Below are 16299 nucleotides of genomic sequence, written 5' to 3' on the forward strand. Positions count from 1 at the left end.
GACACATACTCCTATATTTGTATACAAAGCGTTTAATTGAATTAAAATAGAAGCTATACGTGTGTGTATGTATGTATGTATGTATGTTTGTGGATGGAGCTCATGGAGCCGAAAAAACTGTTTCAAGTAAAGCATTATTAATAGCAGACGTTGCACGCGTAACACCCACTCCATTTTTCAAGTGCACACACACACACACGCACAGAGAGACATTTGCATACCATTCCATGTGTGCGTGCGTCGTGTTAAAGCACCGTACGCGCGTGTAATTGGGGGTTTGAGGCGACAAAGTTAATAAAGCATTTAACGTGCCACATCTGGTGCGCAAATGTTGCGATAAAGCAGCTACAGCCATAATGATCGCTCCACAAAAACATGCTTGTATATTGTACAAAGAGAAGAAAAATTAAAAAAGCATCATAAAAATGTTGAAAAGAAAGCAGTTACAAAAACAAATAAAAGCCCAGCATTTGGCAGTGGCAATGAAGCAGCGCTGTTAATAATAAAATCTGTGCATCTGTGGCACAAATGTGTGGCACAGACGCGCTACATCAGCAGCTGCTGGAGATTTACTTCACATTTTTTATTATTTTTTTTTTGTTTGCATACAATAATTTTAGTGTTGGAATTTCATGCCAAAAAGCATATTCACATATGCAACCATGCCACAACTGAGCGCTTTCATTATTCAATTAAAATAAAGTGAATAAGCGGCGTAATAATAAAATGCATAAATTTGAAAAGAAAATGTGTGGAAATATTGATTTTATGGAGTCGAAGTTGTACTGTGGGGTCAGTCGAATACACAATGCGTACAAAACTTCCATAGGCTTAGGTATTGATATCCGATTCTTTTAAGAAGAAGAAAAAGACGAGTCCAAAAAATTTAAAACATTGTTCGGAAAAAAGAAAAGAGAAGAAGAAAAGGAAAAAGCATTCACTTCTGCTGCATAACATTTCAAAGGAAAAGCCTATGGCCTATCATCGTAAAACCCGTTTTTTGACAAAATTTGTCTTTTTTTATTCAACAAAACGGGTCTTTCAATAAAAGCGCTACAAAAGTTGTTTAAATAAAACAAAAACAGCTTGGGATATCAACGAAATTCTTTATTCCTATGAAAGTACATTCGATGCCATTGTGTATGGAACTCGATTTCTTTTGCATAGCCACCGCGGGCACGCTTGCAGAAGTCCAGACGCTGAACCCCATTTTCGACGGTTCTCAAGCATAAATCGGCCGATACTGCTGCAATTTCACGTATGATATTCGTACGAAGTTCATCAATCGTCGCTGGCTTGTTGGCATAGACTATAGACTTGACGCAGCCCAACAAGAAATAGTCTAATGGCGTCAAATCGCACGACCGAAGCGGCCAATTGACAGAGCCTTTCGTGAGATAATACGTTGTGACATTCGTGGTGTGGCTAGTGGTGTAGTCCTGTTGGAACCACATATTATCCAAGTCCATGTCATCCAATTTGGGCTGCAAATATTCGGTTATCATTGAGCGGTAGCGATTCCCATTCACAGTAACGTGCCGGTTTTGATCGTTACGCAAGAAGTACGGACCAATGACGCCGCCGGCCCATAAACCGCACCAAACCTTAATTTCTTCAGGATGCAATGGTGACTCATGGAGTACATGTGGATTGCTGCCTAACCAATAACGCATATTTTGCTTATTGACGAAGCTGTTCAGCCAGAAATGAGCCTCATTGCAGATGATTTTCGAAGATGATTTTTCGATGAAAATCCGGTTCATTTTCAAACTCAGCTCAATTCACGAAAATACGACAAATCTGGTGATCAAGCGGCTTCAGTTCTTGCGTCAATTTGATCTTGTAAGGATTTAGGCCAAGATCTTTTCCCAAAATTCACCTTAACGACGTCACAGAGATGCCCAACGCTTGAGAACGACGTGTGAGAGACTGATTCGGGTCTTCCTCAATTGATGCGCTAGCGGCAGCAATATTCTCGACACTATGGGCACGTCTTTGTTCTTTCATTTTGTACTGTGCATGTGGATTCAAATTTTTTCACTAGAGGCTTAATTGTTGATCTGATAAATTGGACGTAGCGCTCTTAATGTTTAGGCCACAGGCTCTGAATTTCGGTAGTAAATTTTAATAATTTTGACTCGTTGTTGGATCGTATATCTTTACATAATGAAATGAACTGAACTTACTGAAGAGAAATGTCAAAACGCCGTTAAAAAGTTTGGCGTCGTTTGCTGTCCCTATCGGTCTACATTTGTAGCATTCTTATTGAAAACCCCATTACATTATCGAAATAAGGGAAAGAATAGATTATATCGTCATTTAAGAAATTTTGGATATAAACTAAAATATTTTCTGCCTACTTAATTCTTCACTGCTGGAATTATACATACATTTTCTGATTTTATTTTCAAAATTATCGGAGAAGTGACGAAACAAAAATTTTCATTATTAGAAAATAATGCGAATAAACTGACTTTAAAAATATGAAAGATACTTCTTTAGTATTCTCTCTCAATTGGTAAGGTTTTAAGCAGTCACAAATATTTTCGGATATCAACAAAACTTTATTATAAATAAGATACACAGTTTTATAAAAATTAGTGAGATATCTCTTATACTGACATTTTGATTGCAATATACTATAAATAAAAAGGAAAGCATATTCGTTCTGAAAAACCTTAGGTTTGGCATACGTATGGAAGAAAATATATTCCATTTTCGGCGCTAGGCATAAAGATCAGTCCCAATTATACATATAATATTTTTCAATTGTTGTTGAATATATGAGAAGTATGTTTGGATTAAGGACTTGAATGCTATATATTAAGTATAGGGCAACTAAAATAAAGCTAGACGGCGTGTATCCAGTTTTGAATATGAGTTGCATAGAGTATGGAGAGTACTTAGTCTTAATGTAAGTAACATTCCTCTGCCGAAATCTGGTCATTAGGTGAACGACGCTTATATACCCTAATGGAAAATATTTTAAGGATGCAAAAATAAACTTTAATATGCGCGCTCTAAACTCATATATATTGTGACAAAAAACACATGGAAATTGTCAACCAATTAATTTACAGCAGCTGCTTAAGTCGATAAACCTCAGTAGTGCGTTGCGGTTTTTACAATGTATAAGAAATCGAGCAAACAATTTTTCTCAAATTTTTTATTTCTAACCAAAATTCGTGTGCGGAATCGTTGCGAATGTTGGAAAAGGCTAACGGTGGTTCAGATTTATCAAAAACAAAGCCTTCACTATAAATACTTTGGTCTATCTATCTAACCCAGAGGTTAAGTACAATAGTACTAACTAAAAAATAACACACGGACCAGCTTAATAATAACTAGTTGGGCAGAAAAAAAACAAAAAAAGCTTAAAACCATATCTTAAAGGCACCTTTATTCAGCATTAAGCGTTTCTTTAATACTAATTCGTTATTGTTATCTATCTGTCAAATCACCCTCGTAGATTTCAAAAGACTTTAAGCTGCTTATCGTAAGCAGATAGACACACGTATCAATGTGTCAATTAAGTTTGTTTTCTTTACAAAGGGTTCCAATTTAAAACTTTGCCTAAAATTACAACAACAAAATTTGTGCAATGTCCACTTATGACCTTCGGAGCATTTGAGTTTGCGATCTTTTTGCTGTAAAGGGTTATTGTCCTTTAAGGATTTGTCACACGCCACTAAAAGCTCCCAAATATTGTCCAAATTTGAAAGAGAACATAGCAAAAAGGTAACCGAACAAAGTTTTTCTATTAGCATACAAGCTTGAGCTGTTTTGGTATTAAATTGTTAGGTAACTGGATGGATTTCACAAATTTTCCGGATTTTGTCACTTTTTTCTCTCTTCGTTTGTGTCTGCTCTTTCAATTCCATGCCAGCGATTTCAGTCGAACAACGCAAACAAATCAGTTGCAAATAACTGGACAAAGAAAGCAACTAAAAGTAAAAAGAAAGTAAAGTTTTTTCCAACAAAACACAACAACAACAAATACATTTTTGCATTGTGTTGAAAATAATAAATTTTACGTTATCAGGCAGGGCAAGTTTTTTTGTGCCACGGCACCACTTTTTGCAACACATACATGTGTAGTTATTGCAAGGGCATTTTCAAGTGTGTGTGTGTATAGTATATGTGTGTGTGTTTGAATCTACAAATAGTTAAACAATCGGCAAATATAACAATGTGTATGCTCTTTATCCACACTTTGTTGGCATTTATTTGCATATTTGTTGCACAAAGTCTGCCAGCAGAAATAAATAGAATAATGTAATGCATTTGAATATAAATAAATTCAGTGAAAATGGCGGAAGAATCGGTAGACAGCAAAGAAAAAATGTGTAAAAATGTGAAATCACAATAGAATTGTACGGAAACACGAAGCCAAGGCAGAGAAAAATAAATGAAATTAGCATGAGGATGTGGGTGTGTGTATATAATATGTAAATATATGTTTGTATGAGTATGTATGTATGTATGGGTTACAAGGCTCCTAAGTAAATGCATTCACTAGCACTCGCACACACAAGAATACACAGAAACACACATATACACATACATTTGCACACTCCTAATATATTCCGTAACATTTGCGTTATCATCTCTCTCGCTGTATTCTTTCCATTTTCTTATTTGTGTACGCTCTGCTCTTCTGGTCATTTCTAAATCGAATTTTACATACATTTCATGCCGTTTTTATTGTAGCCATACACTTCATTTCCTTTTTCCAGTTCGTCGCATTTTTTCTTTCGCCTGTTTTTGCTTTTGTTGTTGCAAGTAAAAATATTACCAGCATCACATTTACTACTACCGAACTACCGTTACTCCCGCAATTTGTGGGTGTAACTCAGCGACATGCGCCAATGCATTTAAAGCACAAATACTAACTTTATATTGCCTACTTGTAGGCGCATTGCACTATTTGCTTTGCCGATTGTTTGCTTGCAACAGAATGCAGCATGAATGGCCATTTCCATTTACACTTGAATGGTTTTTAGTGCCAATACATACGTTCTTTTTATATGTATGCAACCGAACAGCGAAATTAAAATGCATATTTATATATGTATGTATTAGTAATAATATTTGTACATATACGCACACAATAACAGTTGTAGGATGCTGTATTTACAATCGAGTATATAGTATAAAATTTAGTTGCCCACTTTGTTGCCTTGTTGCACTGCATTCAGAAAGGCGCGTATTTATTACTTTCTCAATCATGTACACATGTCAAGTTAGTGTTCGGAATCCCGAATTCTACGCGGCTTCAGACTGCAAGGACTTTTGAGTTTCCCACATTTATTATACTTATTACAAATATGAGTAAATAAAAAAAATTAAAATGTCATATAACAAATATTTGGTAGAGTTAATAAATAATTTCGGGATCCCGAAATTTTCATAAAATATTAAATGCGTTTATTTTATAAAATTTCAAATGTGAGTTCCATTAAAAGCTAAATTTGATATTAAAAATGTTGGTATTTAAATTGATATGTAAATAGTTTCGGGATCCCGAAGTTTTCGAATATATCAAAAGTTTATTTCTTTCACTTAATGCTCGTATGTAAGTTTACTGAGGCCCTAAACTGCATTTGAAATTTTTCGGGATTGTAAATGAATAATTTCGGGATCCCGAAATTTTCAAAAATATTCCATTTACATGTTTTTAATTAAAATTCAGTTTAGAAATGTAATAATGACAAAATAAATTGAGTAGAGGCAAATTTGAAGCACTAGCCCCTGAATGTAGGCAACGTTTATACCTAGTTAATATAATATATGCAATATAATAATACTAGAAAGTATTTATTAATACAATTAATGTGAAGTCATCTTATTTATACTAAATTTTAGCGGATAGAAAGCGGTTTGTAGCAGCGCATTATTTCAGAATTCAACTAACTTTTAACTAAATAAATAACTGTATTAAAAAACATTATATAAAAAAATCGGCAGATATACATACATACATACATATGTACATATGTACATAAAATTACTTGCATTATGTTGCAAGCAAACAATCGGCAAAGCAAATAATGCAATGCGCCTACAAGTAGGCAATATAAAGTTAGTATTTGTGTACATATGTATGTATGTACGTATCTAAAAGTAATTTCGTATTTTATTTAAAAATATTTCAAAGTCAAAAATTTTACTTTGAGTGTGCTTAAGCTTCTGCATCCACGCCAAATTTCAAATTTTCCGGTGAGTACTAAAATAAAAATAATATATTAATAAATTCCGAAAAATATCGGGATCCCGAAATATAAATTTTCCCATAAAACCGAAATCCTTGCATACACTAAAATATTTCACATAACACTCCTCGCCGCCCACGTGCACTGCACTTCTTATTTTATGCATTGCCTACATCCAGGCGCACTACCATGAAATTCACCGACTTCACTACCGTTCGCGTAGCAAGCCTTACATAACTCTGTTTATGGAAAATACTATTTTCTTGTTTCTTTTTCCTGCACTGTTATATTTAGTATTTGCCTGCGTTAATCGTTCAACCGTCCGACATGAGCTCTATTGATGTTGCCACATGTGCAACATCATCAATGTAAAGATAATGGCTGCTGAACGGCAACGTGATGCTTTTACAATTTACGGTGGGATGGTCAGCTGTACTCACCTCGTAGATGTAGACGAATTTGTATATTTTCTTTGGATGTTGTAGGGAAATGAGTGCGTATGTGTTCATGTGTGTGTGTGTGTGCGTGTGTAAAGAAGCTGTATACCTGCATATAAATACGTATATATACAAATGCACTTAAGTTGCTAATGGTGTTGTCCATCACTACCCTCACCTAAGCACTTCCCACCTAGCCACCTCACTCTTTTTCTCCTTCTCCGTATCTCCACCACCCACCTTGCTTACTCCCCACTTTGACGCCATAAATCACAGCTCGGCGACAGTTTGTTGACTGTTATTGCCTTCAAATGAAAATATGCACTAGTAATATAACGGTTCTGCCGGCAACAATAACGCTTTAGTAACATCTTATAACAGCAACAACAACAAAAACGACAGCATAAGCGTATATTGCAATTGCATTTAACAACTACTTTCCGAGCTGTTACATTGTGATGACAGCATGAAAAATGCATTTATTAAAGTGCAAAATACATGGAGTGCACGCCAGCGTAGTGCGCAAGATGAATTCGCTTTCGGTTAAGCCTTCGTTGCTTGCTGAAAGAATTTCCATGCCACCTTAACGTTTTCGCAGAAATTGAGTAAAACTGTGAAAATAATCGCATGCTAGTGAAAAGACTTAAACTGTGGTGGCATGTAAATAAGCGTTAAGTAAGAAAAAAAATTTCGGGATCGGGATCAAGTTCGAGATTGTCTTCGCGGTCGAATGGTTGCATGTGTATAAGAGTTAAACATTTTCGTAGTTGAAAAAAATTTCGGGATCGAGATGAAGTTCGAGACTGGCTTCGGGATCGAATGGTTGCATGTGTATAATCGTTAACTATTTCCTTAGGTAAGAAAAACAAATTCGGTATCGGGATCAAGTTCGCGATTGGCCTCGGGATCGAATGTATGCATGTGCATAAGCACTAAGTATTTTCGTAAGTAAAAAAAGAAAATTCGGGATCGGGATAAAGTTCGAGATTGGCTTCGGGATCGAATGGTTACATGTGGATAAGCTTAAAGCATTTTCATAAGTAAGAAAACAAAATTTCGGGATCGGAATCAAGTTCGCGATTGTTTTCGGGATCGAATGTATGCATGTCCATAAGCAATAAGTATTTTTGTAAGTTAGAAAAAAATTTTCGGGATCGGGATCAAGTTCGAGACTGGCTTCGGGATCGAATGGTTGCATGTATATAAGGATTAAGTACTTTCGTAAGTAAGAAAAAACATTTCGGGATCGGAATCGAATTCGAGATAGGCTTTGGGAAGTTAAGTATTTTAATAAATAAGAAAACCATTTTCGGGATCGGGATCAAATTCAAGACGGCTTCGGGATCGAATTTGGGATTGTTGACCAATAAAGCCAATAATATCAATAATTATAATTTAAACGATGTTTATTAGTTGATATAATTTTTTTGAGTTACTTCCTGTCAAAGATCGCCTGATTTTCGTGATGAATAAGGAAATAACAATAGAATCGGATAAGGATATTGACAAATTGAAATTCACGAACTCGCATAACTCTTACTGATCCGAGCAGATTTTTTCGAGAGTAAAGCTATCGCGCGGAGCTTCTTCAAACTCTCCAGTTCACTGTATTTCACAAAAAAATAGTTTTTCAGAAAGGATATCTAATACAAAAACGTTTCGACTTAAATAATATGTTCAGTCTCAAAAAAGGAAAATCCATAATTTTTCATCTCATTCGATAACTGTTGCCATTCGGAAGAAAACTTCATAATAACGCTCTCCTGAAAACCTTCGACCCTATTGGCGAAAAACTAGAACAATCGATTTTCACAAGCTTCTCTCAAAGCGAATAATTCAACAAAATCATTCACCATCTTAGAAACAGATAGTCCGGACTATAAAGTGTATGCATAAGAAAATCCAAACCAAGCTCCCGGAGTTTCTGTAGAGTGTCTATTGATATGTGTGGCCTGGCATGCTTCAGATTGAACATAATTCCTCTCCTAACGGCTAAAGATGAGCAACAATCTAATAGTTAACAGTACGTGTCCGAATTAAGGACGTGGACTTAGAGGAATAGCTCCTTGTAGATGATACCCTGCCAATCTCTTGTATAAGGTGAGGCACAGATTACTAGAGCTGTCTATTGAAAAAATTATGGATTTGTTTTTACTAGACCTATCACCTTAAACCTACAGACTGTATATAAAATGTTGGACAAAGCTTTATTTTTATTTGTTTGGACTTCTAACAATACCGTTCTATAAGATTTAAGACACTTTCGATGGACGTCAAACCTTCGTTGACTTTATAAGTTAACAAATGCTCCTCAATCGAAATTTGAACTAGTGAACCACCACCCGCCGGGGGAAGCAGAGGAAGAGGAAGACCTCCACTCCGTTGGAAGGACCAAGTGGAGAAGGACCTGGCTTGGCTTGGAATATCCAATTGGCTCCACGTAGCGAAAAGAAGAAACGACTGGCGCGCTGTTGTTAACTCGGCTATAATCGCGTAAGCGGTGTCTACGCCAATTAAGAACCACCAAATGGAAGCTATATCACTGAAGACCAGCCGCGATGATCCTCGTATTTCGGGTACTTAAAGTTTGAATTCGTGGTCGACCAAGTTCAACCTAACCTTATTTAGTTTATTTTTGCGACAGTGTGAGATAATGGAAAATGTTTGCTTCATGTCCCACCGTTTTGATGCCAGACAAAGGCATGTAGAAACTTTCCTAGACCACTTGTGATAACAGTGTAGATTCTTAAGTTACTTGGTCTTCACAACATCAACGTTGGCTAACTTTAGACACGCAATCAGCTAAACTACAAAATGGTTATCGGAAAATTCTAGCTAACGAAATCACTCTTCAAACAATTTTCGTCACCATTACCCACCATTCATCCACATATATGAACATAATTCATATTTATGTACACTCTAGTAGAGTCTTATTAAGATTCCACAAATTAACCTTAATTATAACTTTGCGTGCAATTCATGGAACTTCATTGCATATTTATAGGTAAATCGCTGGAATTTCGCCTGAACACAGTAACCATAAAGCGGCTGTCTGGAGCCACTCTCTAATGCATTTGACCCAAATTGAGATATTTGCCGAGATGTTGCACCGCAAGCAACAAATACCGACGTTTCGGGGCAAATATTCACCTGCAACTTTCTACAAATGGGTGCAAACATAGTTGCACCTACTCAAACATGCCACACACGCTCCACCCACTCAATCACTCGCATCTTTAGTGCCGAATTCGCCTATAAGCTCGAAGCTATCTCCAAAGCCACCCACTCTGCTCGCCTCTGGGGCAACCAGAATCCACTATATGGTACTTAAATGAGATAACTTGCCAATAAATTCTTAAACTTTGCACACAGCTCGAGCGAACAAGCAAACGAATGGTTGTTTTTTGTTTATGCCGCACTATGAGACTTAAAGCCACCTATGCACCGTGGCATGCCGCATGCCACAGATGACGTGCATAGCCATGTTTTCATTGTATCCTTTGCATATTTTGGCAACTACATACATGAATACCGGCGCAGGTGTGTGCATGGGTGTGTGTGTGGACTGCGGCAACACGACGCCATGATAAACTAACTATTAGAAAACTGTCATTATGCAAAATTTGATTACCACGAAAAGTTCATAAATGAGTTGAGCTGGTATGTGAGCACATTATACGACATACTATATACATATAAACGCCTTGTAGTGTCTGAATATGTAAATGTGAAAATTCTTTAAACTAGTTAAGATACCAGTTGAAGCTAGTTCTTGAACTAGTGCCTTTTGCTCAGTATAATCGTTATAACTTCAACTGTACTTAGAGTAACATTTTGATTTCAGATAGAGTCCAATAATAGAGGTTGTGGTGGAGCCTTTTCTGGTTAGGGCCAAGCGGATTTTGGTTATCCTTTACTTGTGGAAATTGAGGCAAATATTATGACTTTAGATATTGGAAGGATTGTCCGCATAGACTTTTGACTTTACATATTCCCACAGGAAAAAGTCTAACGGTGTAAAAGCTTGGTTGGAGCTTGGTGGCCAATCAACCTGCCCAAAACGTTAAATTATCTGCTCAACGAAGTGTTCTTTCAATAAATCAATTGGTTGATGCGATGTTTGGAAAGTGGTGCCGTCTTGTTGAACCCAAATGCCGCCGAGATCATGAGTTTCAATTTGAGGTATCAAATAGGCAGTTATTATGTCCCGATAACGTTTGCCATTGACGGCTCTTGATACTCTTCAGATAGTTCTTCATTCCAAATGCGGCAATTTTGCTTTTTTATATACATATTGAGCCAGAAATGGGTCTCATCGATTAAAAAAAATTTGGCTCGAAAAAGTTGGATCTTCCTAGAACTTTTCAGGACCTCATAGAGCGAAGCAATGTTGCTTGGCAAGGTCGAATGGCTTCAATTTTTGTAAACTCGACGTAAAATGCGCCAAGTCGTTCCATACGTCAGTCCGAGTTGCTGCGAACGGCGCCGAATCGACTCTCCACAGTCTTCGTGTGCAGTCTTAGCTACGGCTGCTATACTGTTTTCACTGCGTGCTGGACGTGGTCTGTGCTGGGTCTCAAGATTAGTGTTTGTGTTGCGAAAAGTAAGCTTAGTAGACCGATTATGTCGACCATAAGTTGAGCGAAGGGCGTGGACAGGCGTACCCCGTCCCTAATAAAATCGGATGATGACCCCGCCATCAAAACTGTTATGTTAAACTATACTAAAAGTGCGATTAATCATTGAATTAATGCATCAGAGCCATTAAATTTTACATCCAGGATGGCACAAGAGGGTCTTATAGGAGCCGGTGTCAAAATTCGATAATGAGCGTGGCGCCGCACACTTTTAAATAAAATCACATAACTCAGGATCTCCTCGACCGATTTGAACCTATATAGCATTCTTATAATAATCCTATGCAACACTGTAAAAAATGGAGGCAATCGGATTACAACCACGCCTACCTCCTATATAACACAATTGTAAAATCCATCTGATTCTTTCACATTTCAGCGTATAAATAAAGCTCCAATTAATGTAGCGGGAAAAAACTTTTCCAAAAAAATATTGAAATCGAACCGAAACTGTTCAAGTCCCTAGATACCGAGGTAAAATGTGAGCCCTAGTATTTTTAGTTCACTTTTTAACGAAAATATCGGTCAATATATGAGATATATAACTGAAATTCCGAGGGAATTTTCTACTGATGATAGTATGTCTGCATGTCACAAATGGGCTGATTCCGGTTAACACTTCCCTTTGCCCATTATACCTAATATAAAGATTTTCGAACTCGAGATCGGAAATTTTGAAAAAATTTTATACTTTTAACAACAAATCGAATCACCCTCATACATTGGTATACGCGAGTATGTTTCAACAAAATCAATTTCACGTCAATGGCATTTGAGAGGAAATCAAAATGTAAAATAGGAACTCATTTTGTATAAAATCCTTGCACTTGAAGTGAGAGCACCGTTATTATCGCACTTGAATGGTGATATTCGCTGCGAATATGAAATGAAAAATGTGTTGCACTGGCTGTTGTTGGTGTTGCTTTAAAGTAGTTGCTACTGCCACGTACATACATTTGTACTATGCTATGTGTTGCCACCGTCAGGCTCATTGCGAGCGATTTCTGCAATTTGCAACTGCGTTGCATGTTGTAACAACAACAACCTTTTTGTTATTGTTGTTAGTAAAATACATAAGTGCATGCATACATATACGCATTTGTAATATTACATAAGTAAACCGTTAAATGTTTGAATGTAATACGAATGTGCGCTTTGCCATCAGTTGCTGACAGTTTCATTGAAAATATGAAAATCAAAATTTTGACAGGTGTGCAACAACAAACACGAGCGTGTCGAGTCATAGAGCAATGATGTATACAGTCTCTCTAAAATGCATTTCATAATGCTATGTTTAGTATTTGTTAAAATTAAATTTATTTCAGCATAAATTTATTCGAAAAAGACATTTTAATAAGCTTCGCTATGAAGTTCGTGTTAGGCAGACATGATATTGACTGACGTTTTTTTATCCAAAAAGAATTTCCACTTCTGCTTCTGAAACTATCTTTTAATCAGCTATACAAGTATTTCCTATCCACTTTCTTAGGTTCAGTTATGTTAAATTGTATATGGGGAAATCTGTTTTTATAGCCTTTTGATATAATTTCCAGTATATTTGTACTGGACCAAATGTTTCTTTAAGTTCCTCCACTGGTACCTCTAAGCCTAAACCATAAAATAAAAGGAAATCGAATTGATGTTCCTATGTCACTTCAATTTAATACATCTTTCTGTGGTCAATTTATAACCTTATCTTTAACAAATCGATTTCACAACGTGATTGGCCTCCCCTGTTTGTACATGCTTCAGCAGAAGTTTACGTTACTGTAATCATATTTAAAAATGATACTTATGAGTATATGGTACATATGTTTTCAAAATTTCAAGTTGCCTGAAGAAAATATTCCATGCGTGAGCTCACACCACTTCATCTAATAAACGGTCAGGTAGCCAAGCACACACTGCAACAAATGACAGCAGAAGGATGTGGCAGCGGTAAGATAATCTCGTCGTAGCGGATGAAAGCGTTAAATAGTACAATACCTTTGGCCCTTCTGCCAAGTAACAATTACCAAAAGGAATGAACTTCACCAAGAGTTCAAGGTTACCCTAGGCAGCAAGGCTGAATGGAATGATTCCACTCTCGAGCTACAGCTTAGAGATGGTACAATCAAGAGGTACAAGCACTTAAATACCGTGACGAAAACGTCGGACGGAATCGGTGCAGGACCACACACCAAACTCTCCATACCTATAGGAAGTTTTGGGAGCATTTTTCAGGCAAAAGTCTTTGCCATAAGTCGGTGCATAGAGATAAACCTTTAACGTGACTATCGCAATGTACATATAACTGTACTTAGCGTTAGTCAAACGGCACTTGAAGCAATCTCCTCCTATGAGATCAAATCGCTACTGGTGCAGTGGTGTAGAGAACGACTGAATAGCCTAGCGAAACATAACCAAGTACACCTCATCTGGGTGCCCAGTCACAAAGGTATAGCCAGGAATGAACTGGCTGATGAACCCTCCCGCTTCGCAGCATCCACTAACACGTGAACCCTACACTTAGGTGGGTCCCCATACCATAAAAAAGCTGCTCCGCTAGAAAGAAGGAATAGGGTATTGGTAACAACTATAATACATCTTGCCAAGTTGGTATTGGGGGTCTAACCTCAGCAAGTTTAAATATGCAATCAACCTCCCAAGGGATAAACTCAGACTACTGGTCGCATTTTACACTGGCCACTGTAAGCTGAAGAAGCACTTACACAACATGGGCCTAGCTTCTTGCGTAAATTGCCGGTTCTGCGACAGGCCCTTGGATCTATGTTTCCAAATAGGGATCACATCTCTTCGCTAGCACCTAGCAGAATATTGGACTTTATCAATATTTTGAGGCTAGATGAGTCTTTGTGATTTAGGAGAGGTACAGTAGACCTAAGGTCGCGGTGCATTCCTCGCTTATCAAACAAATATTCCAGTACTATGAGAAAATTGCCGTCTCGGTTGATACTTTTACTCCACAAAATAAAGTATTGTTAGGTCCATTAAAGTCTTATCTTCGCTGACGAAGGCTTTTGTCATTAGTAAAAGATTAGTTTAAATAACTCATTAAAATATTGCAATCTACAACCTTTTTCATTGCCTTTCTTCACAATATGTCAGTCTATATGACTTATACCAGTTATTTTACGACTTATTTATTACTTATTGATTTTAGTGAAGAAAAGGTTCTAAGTAGCTTTTAAAATTGGTAGCATATAATCTAATTCCATTGCAGGTACATAGTTATGCCAGTATTTTTGATTTATACCAGTTGCATGTTCGATTCGCAGTATTGCAAGCTTTTGGCAGCTTGCAATTATATTTATAGTAATACTGAAAAGAAAATGTCAGTCTCAATGATTTATACCAGTTACTTGTTCGATTCACCACTTCCATGTTCTTCATATTTACAACAACAACATTGTTGCACCTTAATTTCAATATACGTGTGTAGCTTATAAAATTTGTATAAGCTCCTTCTATTCCACCACTCTAAGATTATGCTAGTATTTGTGATTTATACCAGTTGCATATACGATTCGCCAATTAGCCTTTTTATGTGTCGAAAAGAAAACATTTTATTATACTATATTTAGATATTTATATTATATATCTTGACAAACGTTTTTATTTACAGTTATATGCATACATATCTAAAACTTATTAGTTTTTTTAACTTTTTTTGCAGACAAAACTGTAGCGATAGCTGCTCGTTAAAGGCGGTCATCTCATAAAACTGGGCATTCCAATTAAAAGCAAAATGTAAGTAAATTTCACAATTACACCGTTAGTCAACAAATGACGATTTCGAAGCAACTATGTACCGTGTATTTCTGTGTATGTGTCAGTATTTGTGCGTATCCCCTCGAAAACCGCACTAAAATGTAAGGGTTTTTAGCTAGGATATCAACAACAAAAATTCCAAAAATAAAAATTAAAAAATTTCTAAAAAACATAAAATATTGCATATTCGTGGTATTCGTGATAAACATAGACAGCGTGGCACTGTGGCTTATTTTATTTAATTCCTATACCCTGTATAGGGTATTTCAGTTCATACAAACGCGAACTAATCCCACAGTTTTCGAGATATCGAACTGAAATTTTGCAGACATCATTTTCTCTGAAAACAGCTGCTCATTTGGCGGAACAGGCGGTATTGGATAACTATAGCATATAGCTGCCATACAAACTGAACGATCAAAATCAAGTCCGCGTATGGAAAACTTTTTAATTTAAAGAGATATCTTCATAAAATTTGGCATAGATTATTTTCCAAGGCAACGTTACAATCTTCAAAGAAATTGTTCAGATCGAACTACTATAACATATAGCTGCCATACAAACTGAACGATCGGAAGCAAGTGCTTGTATAGAAAACTCTTTCATTTGATGCGATATCTTCATGAAATTTGGCAGAGATTATTGCCTAAAACAGCGCTCCAATCTCCAAAAACATTTTTCAGTTCAGACCACCATAACATATAGCTATCATACAAACTGACACATCAAAACTAAGATAAATTCCTTTTTTTTATACCCTTTTAAGCCATAAGAAATGCACCTCTGAAGGGTATTATACTAGCTACCGTGAAGCCGCATTTTTCGAATTCTCATATTTTGCGCACTTAAAGGGACTGTAGTGCCGCTGAGGCGAATAGCAAACGCAAACTCCATTGCCACCAACTAAGCCGCTCTCAGTCAGCTGAAAAATAATTGCGTACTTCTAATAGCGTTCATGCATAAATTTTTGCGCATTTTATTTTATTTTTTTGTTTCCTTTTTTCGTGTTTTTGCTTTGAGCGCAACAATAATAATGGCGCTCAACATCAGACACTAGATAATTTGTGTCAAAAATGATTTTTATGCGGTTTCTCAATGACTCTTGTACATAACCTATAAAATATGGTTTGCATAAAAAATATATAAAAATATATATAAAGTGTTAAAAATATCTTTGCTATCTTATGTAACATGGTAACAAGTAGGTGAGTCAGCAAGTGCGCGTTGCGACTTCTTAAT

At 36.5% G+C, this 16299-nt stretch overlaps 1 protein-coding gene across 2 annotated transcripts in view; it reads left to right on the forward strand.

The window, feature by feature from the left end:
- Positions 1-16299, forward strand: part of LOC120776701 — a 121751-nt gene that overhangs the window by 55436 nt on the left and 50016 nt on the right. For both annotated transcript variants that reach the window (XM_040107587.1, XM_040107586.1), the window contains exon 2: positions 14966-15039. The gene's annotated coding sequence lies outside the window, so the exon portion shown is untranslated. The remainder of the gene's footprint in view (positions 1-14965; positions 15040-16299) is intronic.

Source organism: Bactrocera tryoni, chromosome 5, assembly GCF_016617805.1.
Source record: "Bactrocera tryoni isolate S06 chromosome 5, CSIRO_BtryS06_freeze2, whole genome shotgun sequence".
In the NCBI taxonomy this organism is placed as follows: domain Eukaryota; kingdom Metazoa; phylum Arthropoda; class Insecta; order Diptera; family Tephritidae; genus Bactrocera; species Bactrocera tryoni.